Genomic DNA, 16,231 nt, shown 5'->3' on the forward strand with positions numbered 1-16,231 from the left:
CACCCAATTTTCACAACAATCTTGCTAAGTCAATTTAGAGATCTACCTAGCCTCACCCTCTGATTGCCCTTGATATCTGATCAAAGCCCCGTCCCCCAGGTGATATCTGATGGCCTTGGCTTGCTTTTAGCAAGAATCTTGGAAAGTCTGCTTAACCCCCACCCCAGCTTTACTTACTGCTTCCTGTTAGTAAGTTTCCATTTCCTGACCCCCCACTCAGCTTGTTGGCTATAAATCTCCATTTGTCTATGTGTCTTCAGCACAGACACTGAGACCAAGTCTACACTGAGGTCTCTTTTCTGCTATTATAATAACTCCTGAATAAAACCTCTTTTAATTAACTACTTGCAGGTTTTGGTATTCTTTAACACTGGGAAGATGATGTTTTTGGAATATTCATATAGACACACATAAATGTGCAAGTGCCCACACAGACTCTTTTTGGCTTAATTTGTTGGCGTTTGCAAATATAAATGCTATCATATAACTTCAGTGCAAACTAGTCAACCAGTCATATCTGAACAAAAACAACTAAGACTTCCAACCAGTGGTGCCTTGGGTCTGCCTCAAGCTCCAAGGGATCAGTTCCACACTATAGATGCTACCAGGATGTGGGATTGAGCCGAAGCCCTTGAAGGGCTCTCTCCTGTACTTATCACTCATCCTGGCTTCAGATGACTTCTTGGGAGACCACATACTCCTTGGCTGATTCCTGATATGACAAAAGGTAAATCATCTTGAGAGATTCCAGGATAAATGATCTTAACATATAATTCTCAAAAGAAGAGATTAAATGGCCAACAGGTGTAGTTAAGCATGCTCAAATAATTGATATCCAGACAAATTAAAATCACAATGAAATCTTACTTCACACCTGCTAAAATGACTATTATCAAAAAGACAGGGACAGGCTTTTGGCATAGAGGTTAAGTTGCTGCTTGGGATGTCTGAATCCCATATTGTAGTACCTGGGTTTGCATTCTGGCTCTCTTTCCGATTAGCTTTTGGCTAATGTACATCCTGGGTATCAGCAGGTGATAGCTCAAGCACTTGGATCTGTGCCACCCATATGGAAGATCCAGATTGAGTTCTGGGCTCCTGGCTTTATTCTGGCCCAACCCAGACTGTAGCAAGTGTTTGGAGAATGAATCAGTGGATAGAAGATCTCTCCCTGTCTCTCTCACTCTGTTTCTCTTCCTTTCAAAAAGTAAAAAAAGACAAGAGACAATAAGTGTTGGAAAATATGAAGGAAAAGGGAACTCTTGCACGCAGTTGGTGATTGTATCTATTATGGAAAACAGTATGGAACCAAAAAAATTTTTTATTTATTTGAAAGGCAGAGTTACAGAGAAAGAGGGAGAGACAGAGAGAAAAAAATCTTCCATCCATTGGTTCACTCTCCAGGAGAATCCAGGAGCCAGGAGCTTCCTTCCAGTATTCCACGTGGGTACAGGGGCCTAAGCACTTGGGCTGTCCTCCACTGCTATCCTGGGTGCATTAGCAGGAAGCTGGATTGGAAGTGGTGCTGCTGGGACTCAAACTGAAGCCCATTTAAGATGTCAGCACTGCAGGTAGCAGCCTTACCTACTGTGCCACAATGACGGCTCCAGTTTGGAAATTAAAAAAAAATTAAAATTGAATGATCCAGCAATCCTACTGCTGAGTATATTTTCCAAAGGAAATGAAATTAGAGTGTTGAAGAGGTATCTAGACTCCCATGCAACATTATTCACAATAGCCAAGATTTGGAATCAACCTCAATGTCCAATAGTAGATGAATGGATAAAGAAATTATGCTAAAAAAAGAAATTATGCTATGCTCATAAATGCACAATAGAATACTGCTCAGCTTTAAAAGAGAAGGGTATCCTAGCTTATTTGCAAGAGCATGGATGAATTTGGAGGACATTAGTTTAGGTGAAATAAGCCAGGCACAGAAAACAAATACTTCATTTATATGCAGAACATAAAAAAAAAAAAAAGGTTGGAACTCATAGAAGTAGAGAGGGTGGTCCAGGGTGGGCCATAACTGAGATGGGAAAGAAGAGTTGGGGAGCTACTGGACAAAGGATGCAAACTTTTGGTTACAAGAGAATTACTGTTCAAAATGGCAACTATAGAAAGGGGTCTTCACAAAGTTCATGGGAAATATATATTATGAGAAAACAATGCACAGATTTCAAATTAAAAAAAAACTGTTTATTATCTTATTTGAAAGGCAGAGTGATAGAGAAATTTTCCATATACTGATTCACTCCCCAAATGCCTGCAACAGCTAGAGTAGGACCAGGTTGAAGTTAGGAGCCAGGAACTCAATACAGGTCCATCTCATGGGGGGCAGGGACCCAAGTATTGAGCTATCATCTGCTGCCACATTACTGGCAAGAAACTGGATCAGAATCAGAGTAGCTGGGACTTGAACCATGTACTCTGGTATGGGATTCAGGAGTCCCAAATAGCTTCTTCTTCTTTTAATAATTATTTATTTGAAAGGTAGAATGACAGAGAAAGAGAGGGTGAGAGAGAGAGAGATCTTCCCTCTTCTGGTTTACTCCCTATATGGCTGCATCAGCTGGGGCTGGGCCAGGCCAAAGCCAGGAGCCCAGAGCTCCATCCAGGCATCCCTTGTGGATGGCAGGGACCCAATTACTTAAGCTATCATCCACTATTTTCCCAGGCATATTAACAAGGAGCTGGATTGGAAGTGGAGTACCCAGGACTCAAACTGAGATCAGTGGCTTAACTCACTTTGCAACAGTGCTGGCCTCCCAAACTGGCCTCTTAAGCACTGAGCCCAAGGCTCATCTAGGATTTCAGAAAATTTTTCCACAAAATAAATTCATCTTTTAATTCTATTTTCCATGAGTTTTTTTGAAGTACCCTTATAGTCAGTAATAATGTACTGTATCACTGAAAGTTATTAAGAGAGTAGGTTTCAAGAGCTTTATGAATGAATGACACATGGGACTTCTCTAAACTATTTTTGAAATTTTTTGTGAATCTCAAATTACTTCAAAATTTGGGGCCGGCATTGTGGCATAGTAGGTTAAGCCACCACCTACATCGGCATCCTGTATGAGTACTAGCTTAAGTTCTGGCTACTCCATCTCCAATCCAGTTCCCTGCTAATGCATCTGGGAAAGCAGCAGAAGATGGCCCAAGTCCCTGCGCCCCTGCACCCATTTGGAAGACCCAGATGAATCTACTGGCTCCTGGCTTCAGCCTGGCTTAGCCCTGGCTGCTGTGGTCATTTGGGGAATGAACCAGCAGATGGAAGATTCTGTTGCTTTCTGTCTCTCCCTCTGTCTCTGTGACTCTGCCTTTCCAAATAAAATAGATAAATCTTAAAAAAATTACTTCAAAAGAAAAAGTTACAAAATCAAGGTAGCTATAAATTATGTGCAATTTAGTACTCTAATGGATTAAGGAGTTAAAGATATCTTGAAACATGAAAAAAATACATAGATGTTTAAAGATAGATAGAAATATTATGAAAACAATAATTTTGAAAAGCAAGGATGACTACTGATATCAAAGTAGATTTCAGAGCAAAGAAGGTTGTCATGAATAAAATGGGCAAGTTAATGATAAAGGGGGTAACTCAAGAATAAGATATAGCAATCTTATGGGTTCACACACACAACAGACAAAGTAAAACTGACAGAAATGAGAAGAGGAGTACACAAGTCTACAAGTATAGTTTGGGATTACAAAACACCCCCAATAATTGATCACAAACAGTAGGTATACACAAGACCCAACACAATGAATGCTATGAGCCAAAGAGTCCTAGCTGATATTTATATACAGTAATCAACAAGTGCAGAACACAGATGCTTCTAAATTACTCATGAAATGTTTACCAAGAAGGATCATATGCTGGCCCATAAAATAAAGAGGACAGGAATCATACAAAATGTGTTTTATAACCACAAAAGAATTAAATTAGAAATCAATAGTGGAAGCATTGTTAATAACAGAAAAGCCAAAAGCCAATAATCCAAGCTTCCAATTTAAGAAGCAAGAAAAAGGATAAATGAAATCCAGATCAAGCAGAAAGGGGAAATCAAAATATAGGAGGAGAAAGAAATAAATTAGAACATTGACAAACAATAGAGAAAATCATTTAAGCCACAGGCTAGTCCTTGGTCAAGATCACTAAGGTTGCAAACTTGTAGCTGGACTGATATGGAAAAAAGGAGAGGAGATACAGATGACTAATCCCAGGAGTGAACACAGGGGAGTCATTGTAGGTTTTGCAGGTATTCAAAGGATAGCCAGAGAATATTGTGAATACTTTTATGCCAATAAAATCAACAACCTAAATGAAAGGCACAAATTTTTTGAGAGATTACCAGATTGATTCAAGAAAAGAGAGAAACTAAACAGTTTTTTATCAGTTAAAAAAAATGAATCTCCCATTCAAAGCTTCAACACAAATGAAATTGGGGTTTAGATGGCTTCACTAGTGAATTCTATCAAACATTTAGGGGTGCAATAACACCGATCCTACACAAAATCAACAAATGCTGAAGGAAGTAGAACACCTCCCAACTCATTTCCTGAGCTAGGATTGCCTTTACCACAAAATCAAAAATATCACCAAAACCTTAAAAGCCAATATCCCTCATGAACATAGACACAAAAAATCCTTAACAAAGTGTTAGGAATTAAGTTTAGCAGGATGTACAAAGTATAATAGATGACCAAATAAGTTTAATTCCAAAAATGGTTTAAAGTTCAACATTTGAAAAAGTATTCAATTTAATTTTTAAAAAAATTTTTATTTTTATTTTTATTTTTTTTTTGACAGGCAGAGTGGACAGTGAGAGAGAGAGAGACAGAGAGAAAGGTCTTCCTTTGCTGTTGGTTCACCCTCCAATGGCCGCCGCGGCAGGTGCGCTGCGGCCGCCACACCACGCTGATCCGAAGGCAGGAGCCAGGTGCTTCTCCTGGTCTCCCATGGGGTGCAGGGCCCAAGCACTTGGGCCATCCTCCACTGCACTCCCGGGTCATAGAAGAGAGCTGGCCTGGAAGAGAGGCAACCGGGATAGAATCTGGCACCCCGACAGGGACTAGAACCTGGTGTGCTGTCGCCGCTAGGCGGAGGATTAGCCTGTTGAGCCACGGCGCCAGCCCTCAATTTAATTTACCATATGAAAGAGGAAACCTATGTGATCATCTCATTATATGCCAAGCAAGTTCTTGATAAAAATTCAATATCTGTACATAATAAATCTCTACACAAACCAAGTTTGGAGGAAACTTCCTTAACCTGACACAAGGTATCTATGAATGATGTATATCTAACATAATACTAGATGGAAAAGACAAATATTTTCCCCTGAAGATCAAGGACAATAAAAAGATATCCACTTCTCCAGCTCTCTGCTATGGTCTGGGAAAGCAGCAGAAGATGGCCCAAGTGTTTGGGCTCCTGCACCCATGTGGGAGACCCAGAAGAGGCTCCTGGCTCCTGGCTTTGGACCGGCCATTGCAATCATTTGGGGAGTGAACCAGCAGATGAAGACTTCTCTCTCTGCTTCTGCCTCTCTATAACTCTGCCTTTCAAATAAATTTATAAATATTTTTTAAAAAAAGATATTCACTTTTCCACTTCTAGTTAATGTCATACTGATGATTTTAGCCATGGCATAAGGCAAGAAAAAGAAATTAAATGTATACACTGTGTAAGAGTGCCTTTATATTTACAGATGTCATGATTCTACACACAGAAAATCCCCAGGAATCTACAAAAATGCTAATATAAAAGTGCTACTTAACCAAGCTTGCATATAAAGTCAGTATACAAAATGCAATAGCATTTCTGCTTATCAGCATCCAATGGAGATTAAATCTTTTTGAAAAAGCATTTAAAATAAAATTTATGAAAGCATAAAAATATTCATGTGGGAACAAATGTAAGAAAATATGTGTAAGATCTGTACAATGAAAACTACAATGAACTGCTGTGACAAGTTAATAATCAAAACAGAGACACTCATGCCACGGTTTTAATGTGCATGTTTCTTCAAAATCTGTCAGCTGGAACTCAAATGCCAAGATGATGGCATTAGGAGGTGGGGCCATTGTGAGGTGGTTGAGCTTAGAGCCTTCAAGAGTGTCTCTCCTCTGGCCTCCTACTCTCTGCCCAGGAGGACAGGCAGGGAAGTCTTCACTATGACAATCAGCTGGCGCCTTGATCTTGGACCTCCCAGCCTCAGAACTGAGAAATAAATTTATTTATTTATTTTTTTATTTTTTGACAGGCAGAGTGGACAGTGAGAGAGAGACAGAGAGAAAGGTCTTCCTTTGCCGTTGGTTCACCCTCCAATGGCCGCCGCAGTAGCGTGCTGCGGCCGGCGCACCGCGCTGATCCGATGGCAGGAGCCAGGTGCTTATCCTGGTCTCCCATGGGGTGCAGAGCCCAAACACTTGGGCCATCCTCCACTGCACTCCCTGGCCACAGCAGAGAGCTGGCCTGGAAGAGGGGCAACTGGGACAGGATCGGTGCCCCGACCGGGACTAGAACCCGGTGTGCCGGCGCCGCAAGATGGAGGATTAGCCTAGTGAGCCGCGGCGCCGGCCGAAATAAATTTATTTTTAAAAAATATTTTATTTATGGGGCCAGCGCTGTGGCACAGTGAGTTAATGCCCTGGCCTAAAGTGCTGGCATCCCATATGGGCGCCGATTCTAGTCCCAGCTGCTCCTCTTCCCATCCAGCTCTTTGTTACGGCCTGGGAAAGCAGTAGAAGATGGCCCAAGTCCTTGGGCCCCTGCACCCATGTGGGAGACCCGGATGAAGCTCCTGGCTCTTGGCTCCTGGCTTTGGATCGGCGCAGCTCCGGCCGTTGTGGCTCTCTGGGGAGTGAACCAGCAGATGGAAGACCTCTCTCTCTGTCTCTACCTCTCTCCATAACTGTCTTTCAAATAAATAAAATAACATCTTTAAAAAAAATTTATTTATGGGGCTGGCTCTGTGGTGCAGCAGGTTAACGCCCAGAGCAGGAACTCGATCCAGATTGCTTACATGGGTAATAGGGATTTCAAGTACTGGAAGCAACACCTGCTGCCTCCCAGGGTGTGCATTAGCAGGGAGCTGGAATAGAGAGCAGAACCAGGACCGGAACCCAGCACTCTGATACCGGATGTGGATGTCCCCAGTGGCAACTTAACTGCTGTGCCAAATGCCAGCCCTGAGAAATAAATCTCTGTTGTTCACAAATCGCCTGGCTTGAGGTTTTTGTTACAGCAGCAGGAACAGCCAGACTCACCGTGATCGCGGATCAGAAGACACAGTGCTGTTAAGACGTAAATGCTCCCCAAACAGAGCTACAGATTGAGCACAATCCCAAACAAAATTCCCATAAGCTTTTTCCTTTTTGTAGACAATGACAAGCAGATTCTAAAGTTTATAAACCAATGCGAAGGGCTTCAAATACTCAAAGCAATTTTGAAAAAGAACAAATTTAGAGGCCTTACATGATCTAATTTCAAGACTTACTAAAAAACTACAGCAGAATACAGAAATATCCCACATACATAGGATGAGCTGATTTTTTTTACAAAAGTGCCAAAGTGATTCAATGAGGGAAAGGACAATCTTTTCAGCAGAATGTGCTGGAACAAATGCATATCCTTATGGAGAATAGAAATCTCCATCTTTTCTTCAGCCATACACAAAAATTACTTTGAAATGGATCACAGGCCATAGATTTCTAGAGGAGGTCTTAGGAGGGCATCTTTTCACACTTGGTATGAGCAAGGATTTCTTATCTAGGACCCAAAAGGCACTAACTAACCATAGAGAATAACATTGATAAACTGGATGTCATTTGCTATTGAAAGACATGGTTAAGAAAATGAAAAGGCAAGCTACATCTAAGAAAATGTGCTACCTTGAGCAAGAGTCACCGGGAAGAACAAAGAAATTCAGATATTGGAATTATTCAATATAGAATATGAACTATAGTCCAAACATTTAAAGAAAGAAAAAAAGAATAAAAACAAGAAAAGGCTCACATCTATCTGACATAGGATCTTATTCAGCATATGTAATTATGCAATAATAAAGAAACAATTTAGGCCGGCGCCGCGGCTCACTAGGCTAATCCTCCGCCTTGCGGCGCCTGCACACCGGGTTCTAGTCCCGGTCGGGGCACCAATCCTGTCCCGGTTGCCCCTCTTCCAGGCCAGCTCTCTGCTGTGGCCAGGGAGTGCAGTGGAGGATGGCCCAAGTGCTTGGGCCCTGCACCCCATGGGAGACCAGGAGAAGCACCTGGCTCCTGCCTTCGGATCAGCGCAATGCGCCGGCCGCAGCGCACCGGCCGCAGCAGCCATTGGAGGGTGAACCAGCGGCAAAGGAAGACCTTTCTCTCTGTCTCTCTCTCTCACTGTCCACTCTGCCTGTAAAAACAAAACAACAACAATAACAACAACAAAAAACAAAAACAAAAAAAAGAAACAATTTAATTTTAAAAATGCAGCCAAAAAGGCTGCATGAGGGCTTGACCAAAGAAGAAATGTGAGTACTTGTAAAGATGTATAACATTATTAGTTATCAGGGAAATGCAAATTAAAACAATGTGATATCATACTTATTTGCATGACTAACATTAAAACAAATAATCATAAAAGTGTTTGTGTGCAAATAGAGCAAATGGAACCCTCAAATATTGCTGGTGAGATTGTAAAATGGTATAACTTCACGAGGAAACCATTTGGCAATTTTGGAAAATGTTTCATATTTATTTACCATGTTATCTAGTGATTTCATTCTTCAATATTTATACATGATCTTTTTTTTAAAGATTTATTTATTTATTTGAAAGTCAGAGTTACACAGAGAGAGGAGAGGCAGAGAGAGAGGTCCTCCATCTGATGATACACTCCCCAGATGGCTGCAACAGCCGGAGCTGTGCCGATCCGAAGCCAGGAGCCAGGAGCCAAGAGCTTCTTCCGGGTCTCCCACACGGGTGCAGGGGCCCAAGTACTTGGGCCATCTTCTACTGCTTTCCCAGGTTGTAGCAGAGAGCTAGATTGGTAGAGGAGCAGCCAGGTCTCGAACCGGCACCCATATCGGATGCCGGCACTTCAGGCCAAGGCATTAACCCGCTGCGCCACAGCACCGGCTCCTATACATGATCTTAACATAAATATCCAGACAAGAACTTGTACGTGAATACACAGAGTAGCTTTATTTGTAAGTCAATAATTTTCATAAAAATATAAATTAGGGCATACCAGCTGTAAAAATATATGCACTACTGATACACACAACATGGATTAACGGAAAACGTATTCAGTGAAAGAAGCCGTATATATAAGAGCACTTAATAGTTTTTGGGCCAGAGTTTGTGGCAGAGTGGGCTAAACCACTGCCTGCAACACCGGCATCCCACGTCAGAGTGCCAGATTGAGTTCTGACTGCTCCGCTTCTGATCCAGCTTTATGCTGATACAAATGGGAAAGCAGTAGAAGACGGCCTAAGCACTCTGGCCCTTGCCACCTAGGTGAGAGACCAAGATGGAGTTCCCGGCTCCTGGCTTTGGCCTGGCCCCACTCCGGCACTTGGGGAGTAAACCAGCAGATGGACAATCTACTTCTTTCTCTGCCTCTCTCTCTGTCACTCTGCCTTACAAATAAATCAAAAGAATTGTTAAAAAATACTTCATTTACGTGAAATTCACAAATCTGCTCTCTGGTGACAAAGTAGTGGTTGCTAGGCACTGAGGGAAATGGCTCTGGGGCACCCTTTGGGGTGATGAAAAAGTCTACACTTATGACGGGTGCACATATTTATCAAAACTCATCCAACGTGATACTTCACTTACATACATTTTATACGTAAACTACACTTTACTAAAGTTGATAAAATTTTTATATCTGTGGTTCATGGAAAATCTCAACATGAGAAATCAATCTAATGTGATCCTGGACTGAAGGTGTCCTGGGAGAATCTCACAGAACCAAGTGGAAATCCTTTCTGGAGAGGGGCAGTGTTGTGGTGCAGAGGGTTAGGCCACTGCGAGGGATGCCTGCACCCCATATTGGAGGTGTCAGTTCGAGTTCTGGCTGCTCTTATTCTGAACTAGCTTCCTGCTAAAGCATCCTGGGAGGCAGCAGGTGATGCTTTAAGTACTTAGGCCCCTGCCACCCACATGGGAGGCCTGGGTAGAGTTCCAGGATCCTGGCTTCAGCCTGGCCCAGCCTTAGCTGTTGTATTTAGGAAGTGAACCAGTCGATGGAAGATTTCTTTCTCTCTCTGTCACTCGGCCTTTCAAAAAAGAAAAATTAGCAACCACCCAATAAAGCTAACTACAATGAGTAGTTGTAAACAGAGACTACAAATAACAGAATTAGACCCTCAAGAACTATAGGTAATACAGAATTACAGAACACCGAATATAAGGTATATTTCAAATGGTTAAGAAGAAAAAAATAGAATTAAACACACAAGAAAAGAAAGGTAGTATTAAAAATTGCAGACATATTTGAAAAAGAGTTAAACATAATATTTGGAAATAAGTAATAAAGTCATTAAAGTTGGGGCCGGTGCTGTGGTGTAGCAGGTAAGGCTGCCGCCTGCAGTGCCAGAATCCCATATGAGTGCCGATTAGAGTCCTGGCTGCTCCACTTCTGATCCAGCTCTTTACTATGGCCTGGGAAAGCAGTAGAAGATGGCTCAAGTGCTTGAGCCCCTGCACTCACATGGGAGACCCAGAAGAAGCTCCTGCTCCTGGCTTTGGATTGGTGCAGCTCTGGCTGTTGCGGTCATTTGGGGAGTGAACCAGCGGAATGAAAGATCTCTCTCTCTGCCTCTCCTTCTCTCTCTGTGTAACTTTGACTTTCAAATAAATAAATACATCTTTTTAAAAAATAAGGTCATTTAAATTAAAGAGTCACTGAATAGTTGGAAGATTAGATGTGGCTAAGAGAATACATATAATATAACAAAGTAAATATGAAGAGAGGAAACATTGAGATAAAGAAGGGGCGGCACTGTGGCGTAGTAGGTAAAGCCGCCACCTGCTGTGCTGGTATCCCATATGGGCACTGGTTCAAGTCCTGCCTGCTCCACTTCCAATCCAGCTCTCTGCTATAGCCTGGGAAAGCAGAAGAAGATGGCCCAAGTGCTTGGGCCCCTGCACCCACGTGGGAGACCCTGTCCTACAATGAGGAGGAAGGAGAGATCTTCAGAAAAGCAAACACTGACTACTCACCAGGAACAGTGTCAGTAATTCCTAAGGAGAGTGCCCACGGAAGTAAGGTGTGGATGCAGGAAAGTACAAAGTAAATTAACTGATGAGCATAGAGAAAAGCCTAAATATTTTCCGTAAAACAAAAATATTGACCCACAATGCCTGCCCCAGAACATGCTATCTTAAGCAAGGCTCTGGGTTTCTGGGTGCTCCTCCTTCTTTATGCCTTTTCCTAAATCTGAAAAAAATTTCTAACATGGAATTCAAGAGCATCCAGTTTCTTAGTTTTAGTTCAACACAAAACAAGACACCTTTAATCTCTGCACAGCAGGGTTCTCAACCCGTGTTGTCCCCCACCTCCATTCTTGCAGGGGACACCTGGTCACGTCCAGGGACATTCTGTGCTGTCACAACTGGTAGTGCTACTGCTGGCAGAGGTCAGGATGATGCTGTCTCCTCTCATACACAGGAGGGGCCCCGAACCACAAAGAATGATCTGTTTCAAAGCACGTAAGGTGCTGGGTGTGAGAAACTGTTCTTTAGGATAGAAAGTTTGTATTTTAAAAAATCTGATTTTCTCCTTTCCCTTCTCTCAAAAAAAAAAAAAACACAACAACAACAACAAAAACAACCCGTCACATGGTGACCTTGTTCACTCTTCTCACATACATAATAATTCTCAGTAAGTCAAGATGCTTGGTAAAATCATCAGGAGAAAAATCAATTTCATCCATAGACAGAATAATGACTACTGTTAAAGTGTTCAAAGTTAATCTTTGCCTGACACAGCCACGCTACAGTGGGGCATTTTGACTGCAGTTTCTTTATGAGATGAAGTTCCACGAAAGAGTTAATTGCCTTCTCTCTTCATCTTCAAGAAAGGGGACAAAAAAGGTAACTGAGAAAGAAGCCGTTTCTGTTCTCTCGTTGGTGGCACATTAGTATTCAACAGCGGTACTGCACTAAATTCTGGGGCTGCTACCGAAATGTCGCCATTAAATTCCAACTTTACACATCTGGCATGCTGCCTAAATGCAGCTCAGCATGTGAAAGTGTGGATTACGGTCCAACAAATCAATGCTCTCCAGTTGTGGGTTTATGTAAACCTACAATTAAAAGCAGTATGCAATCACTTTCTTTGCCTACCTGATGAGAGGAAGAGAAGCAAGCTATTTCCTCCAGGGTAGAGAGGTGAGAAGGCCAGCTTAGAATAGAAGCATCGCCCCCACCCCGCCCCCACATCCTTCAAGATGTGGCTTTTGATAAAAGTGGTCTCTGCACATCTCTCGGCCCACTACTGACCTGTGGCACCCAGGGCAGTCCCTTCACTTTCATTGGAAACTGTTATTTCTTAAGATGTATTTACTAGAGAGAGAGAGACAGAGACAGAGACAGAAACAGAGAGAGACAGAGAGAGAGAGAGAAATATCTTCCATCTGCTGCATCTGCTGGTTCATTCCACAAATGGCCTCAATGGCCAGGGCTGGGCCAGGTGGAAGTCAGGAGCCTGGAACTCCATCCGGGTCTCCCACACAGATGGCAGCGGCCCAAGTACTCGGGCCATCATCTGCTGCTTTCCTAGATGTATGAGCAGAAAGTTGGATTGGAAGCGGAGCAGCTGGGACTGAAACCTGTGCTAGGAGAGGTTCGTGTGGTGCCTCTCGTCGTGGCACTATCCTGTTTGCAGAGGCGTGGGCCTGAGGGATTCATATTAGAGAAAGGATCTAGGGTACAGTTAACACCCACAGGGCATGTCAGCAATAGCAACTTTCCATTCAAAGGAAAAAATTATGCATAGATACAATTGAGGATACAATTTTGTCATTTACAATAGGTAGCTCTGGCTGTCAGCCAGCTACTGAAAAAAATTTCAGAGGGGAAAAATGTTACTGATTTGGTCTTTTGATCATTTTGTCCAAAGCAAACAAACAAACAAACAAACAAAAAAAGCATTCTCTTCCAAGAAACCTATTTCTATTTCATCATAATTGAAGATGTTCTATACTGAAATATTTTGGCCACACTTCTAATTTTGGGGGTGAATGGGTCTTGGATACAAAAGGCTTGTATTTCTTTTTTTTCAGTCACATAATTCCTCCCCTTTTACAAATTTTTCCATTGTTTTCTGAATCAATTATCCAAGAACTAACCTTTAACCTAAAGATATTTTGTAAATAGGCCATATAGTCTAGGAGATTGAGTGTTAATGTGATTGGAAATTTGAAAGATGTTGACTAAAGGGAGTTCCTTTATAGAACCTCATTGTAGATAATTTCATCTTACTCCAAGAATTGATGAGACTTAAAGAGCACTATTCAAGAGTTATGATTTAATTGTAATCTAATTCACATTGCAAATGCAGTCTAATCAAATCCCCCATCTTTTGCTGTCTGAGAGGAATGAGTTAAGTGCTTTTATTTGTGGTTGGAGAGGCTGAGCTCCTGGTGCAGGAGGAGGATCAGCTCTCCTTATTATAGCTCCTCAGAGCCTGCCAGCTTCACCAAAGTGATGTGCATGTGGCTTGGAAAGGTTTTTCTGAAAATGTGAAACACGTTAGACTCCCCTCAACTACTTTCACCCCGAGGGTGAAAAGTTGGCATGTCATTGTTTTCCTTTTCTAGCTTTTTAAACTTTTTAACTTATTTTTTCAATTTTTAAATACACTTATATAAGGTGAACAGATTTCATGTATTTCCTCTTCTAGCTTTGTATTTGTTACCTATGGTTGCATTAAAATTCATGCCAAAATATAGCAGCCTTGACATCAAACATCTCAGTGTCCGTGAGTGGGGCCCAAGATTTCTCAAGGCCACATTCCAAGTGCTGGCTGCAGTCATATCAAGGCTTCATTGGTGGACGCTACTCTTGCAAATTCCCATAGCTTTGGTGAGATTCAGTTCTCTGCAGGCTATGGGGTGATAGCCTGTTGCATGTTAGCTGCTAGCTGTAAAATTGTCTCCTGTCACATAGGCCTCTCCAAAAGTATCTTGGAACAGAACTGGCTCCATCAGGTCAGGAAAGCTCGAGTGAGAGAGGGCAGGGAGAGAATCCAGAGTCTGTCACCTCATCTCAGAAGGGACATCTGCTACCTTTGCAGTATTCTATTCCCAGGAAGCAGGTCCAGCTCACACTCAAAGACAGCAGATACAAGAATGTGAACACCAGCAGGCAGGGATCACCAGGAACCATCTCAGAAGCTGTCTTCCATATGCCTTCTTTGTACTGAAAGCTCATGACTGGGGGCAGGCACTTAGGACAACAGTTAAGACCCTGCTTGGGATGCCCACATCTATACATCAGAGTGTCTGGGTTTGGGTCCTGGTTCAACTTCTGACTCCAGTTTCCTGCCAATGTGCATCCTGGGAGGCAGCAGGTGATGGCTCAAGTGGTTGGGTTCCTGCCATCCACATAGGAAACCTGGGTTGACTTTTTGGATCCTGGCTTCAGCTTGGCCCAGTCCTAGCTGTTGCAGGCATTTGGGGACATGCGCTCTTGCAAATAAAATGAAAATAAGTGGCCGGTGCCATGGCTCACTAGGCTAATCCTCTGCCTGTGGCGCCGGCACCCCAGGTTCTAGTCCCAGTTGGGGCGCCAGATTCTGTCCGTTGCTCCTCTTCCAGTCCAGCTCTCTGCTGTGGCCTGGGAAGGCAGTGGAGGATGGCCCAAGTGCTTGGGCCCTGCACCTGCATGGGAGACCAGGAGGAAGCACCTGGCTTCTGGCTTCGGATTGGCAAAGCGCGCCAGCCATAGCAGCCATTTGGGGGGTAAACCAATGGAAGGAAGATCTTTCTCTCTCTCTCTCTCTAACACTGCCTGTCAAAAAAAAAAAAAAAAAAAAAGTAAAGTTTAAAAAGTTGATGACTGAGGGAGACCGCCTTACCATCATGAACTTGAAAGACCTAGGCTGTGTGTGTGAACCAGTTGCAGCTAGTTTTGTATTCCTTGTGCTCATTTTCAGAGCTGCATTGTCTTATATACACATAGCAGAGTGATAAAATAACAGAAAGAACTTCTTCACTATTCACATGATTTTTTTTTTTTTGGCTCAAATTTGTGAGTATGTCTCTGGAACACCACTTAATGTAACAGGACAAGCTTATCAATGGAAGAATAAAACAAGATTTGAAAAGCCTGGCTCAATACCTGAATTTCTGATGAAAATTCTTTCTAGCAATCAGCAGCTACTCAAAACGTTTCAATAAATCATTTACCAGCTCAGAGGCTGAGTGGCATCAGATGTGGTGGAGCGTGACAAAGCCTGGAAGGTGAGAGCACTTGTAAATAAGTGTTTCTTGATCCTAAATAGCACAGACAGAAAAACTGCTCTGCACCAATTTTTCTTCTTTTGCGCCCTGATCTGTGTCTGACTGTAAACTCGGGGAGGGGTGGGGAGGTTTCTGCCTGCCTTTGCTCTCTCTCAGTGCACACCTTTCTTGAGCTCTACTTACTGCTCTTCACTGCTCGGTTGCTGTGACCCATGCATTTGGACAGCTTGCTCTGACAGCCCACTCTACACACAGCCTCACCACTGCTTCAGTGACTGGATGCAGCAGACTGGATCCCGAAGGCAACCTAAGACAAATGCACACTTGTTTTTCTAGCTCATCTTTACTTGAAGATTAATTTGAAAACATAAATGGTTCTAGGTGTAATAGCTCCAGGTTGCTTTAAAAAAATTTTTTTTTTGGAAAATAGTTTAATTTTTAATTAATTTTTAATAGTCAATGTGATTGGGGCTGGCGCTGTGGCACAGCAGGTTAATGCCCTGGCCTGAAGCGCCAGCATCCTATATGGGCGCTGGTTCGAGACCCAGCTACTCCACTCCCGATCCAGCTCTCTGCTATGGCCTGGGAAAGCAGTAGAAGATGGCCCAAGTCCTTGGGCTCCTGTATCTGCGTGGGAGACCCAGAAGAAGCTCCTGGCTCCTGGCTTTGGATCGGCACAGCTCCAGCCATTGCGGCCAATTGGGGAGTGAACCATCGGATGGAAGACCTCTCTCTCTCTCTGTGCCTCTCCTCTCTGTAACACT

Source organism: Lepus europaeus, chromosome 19, assembly GCF_033115175.1.
Source record: "Lepus europaeus isolate LE1 chromosome 19, mLepTim1.pri, whole genome shotgun sequence".
Taxonomy (NCBI): Eukaryota; Metazoa; Chordata; class Mammalia; order Lagomorpha; family Leporidae; genus Lepus; species Lepus europaeus.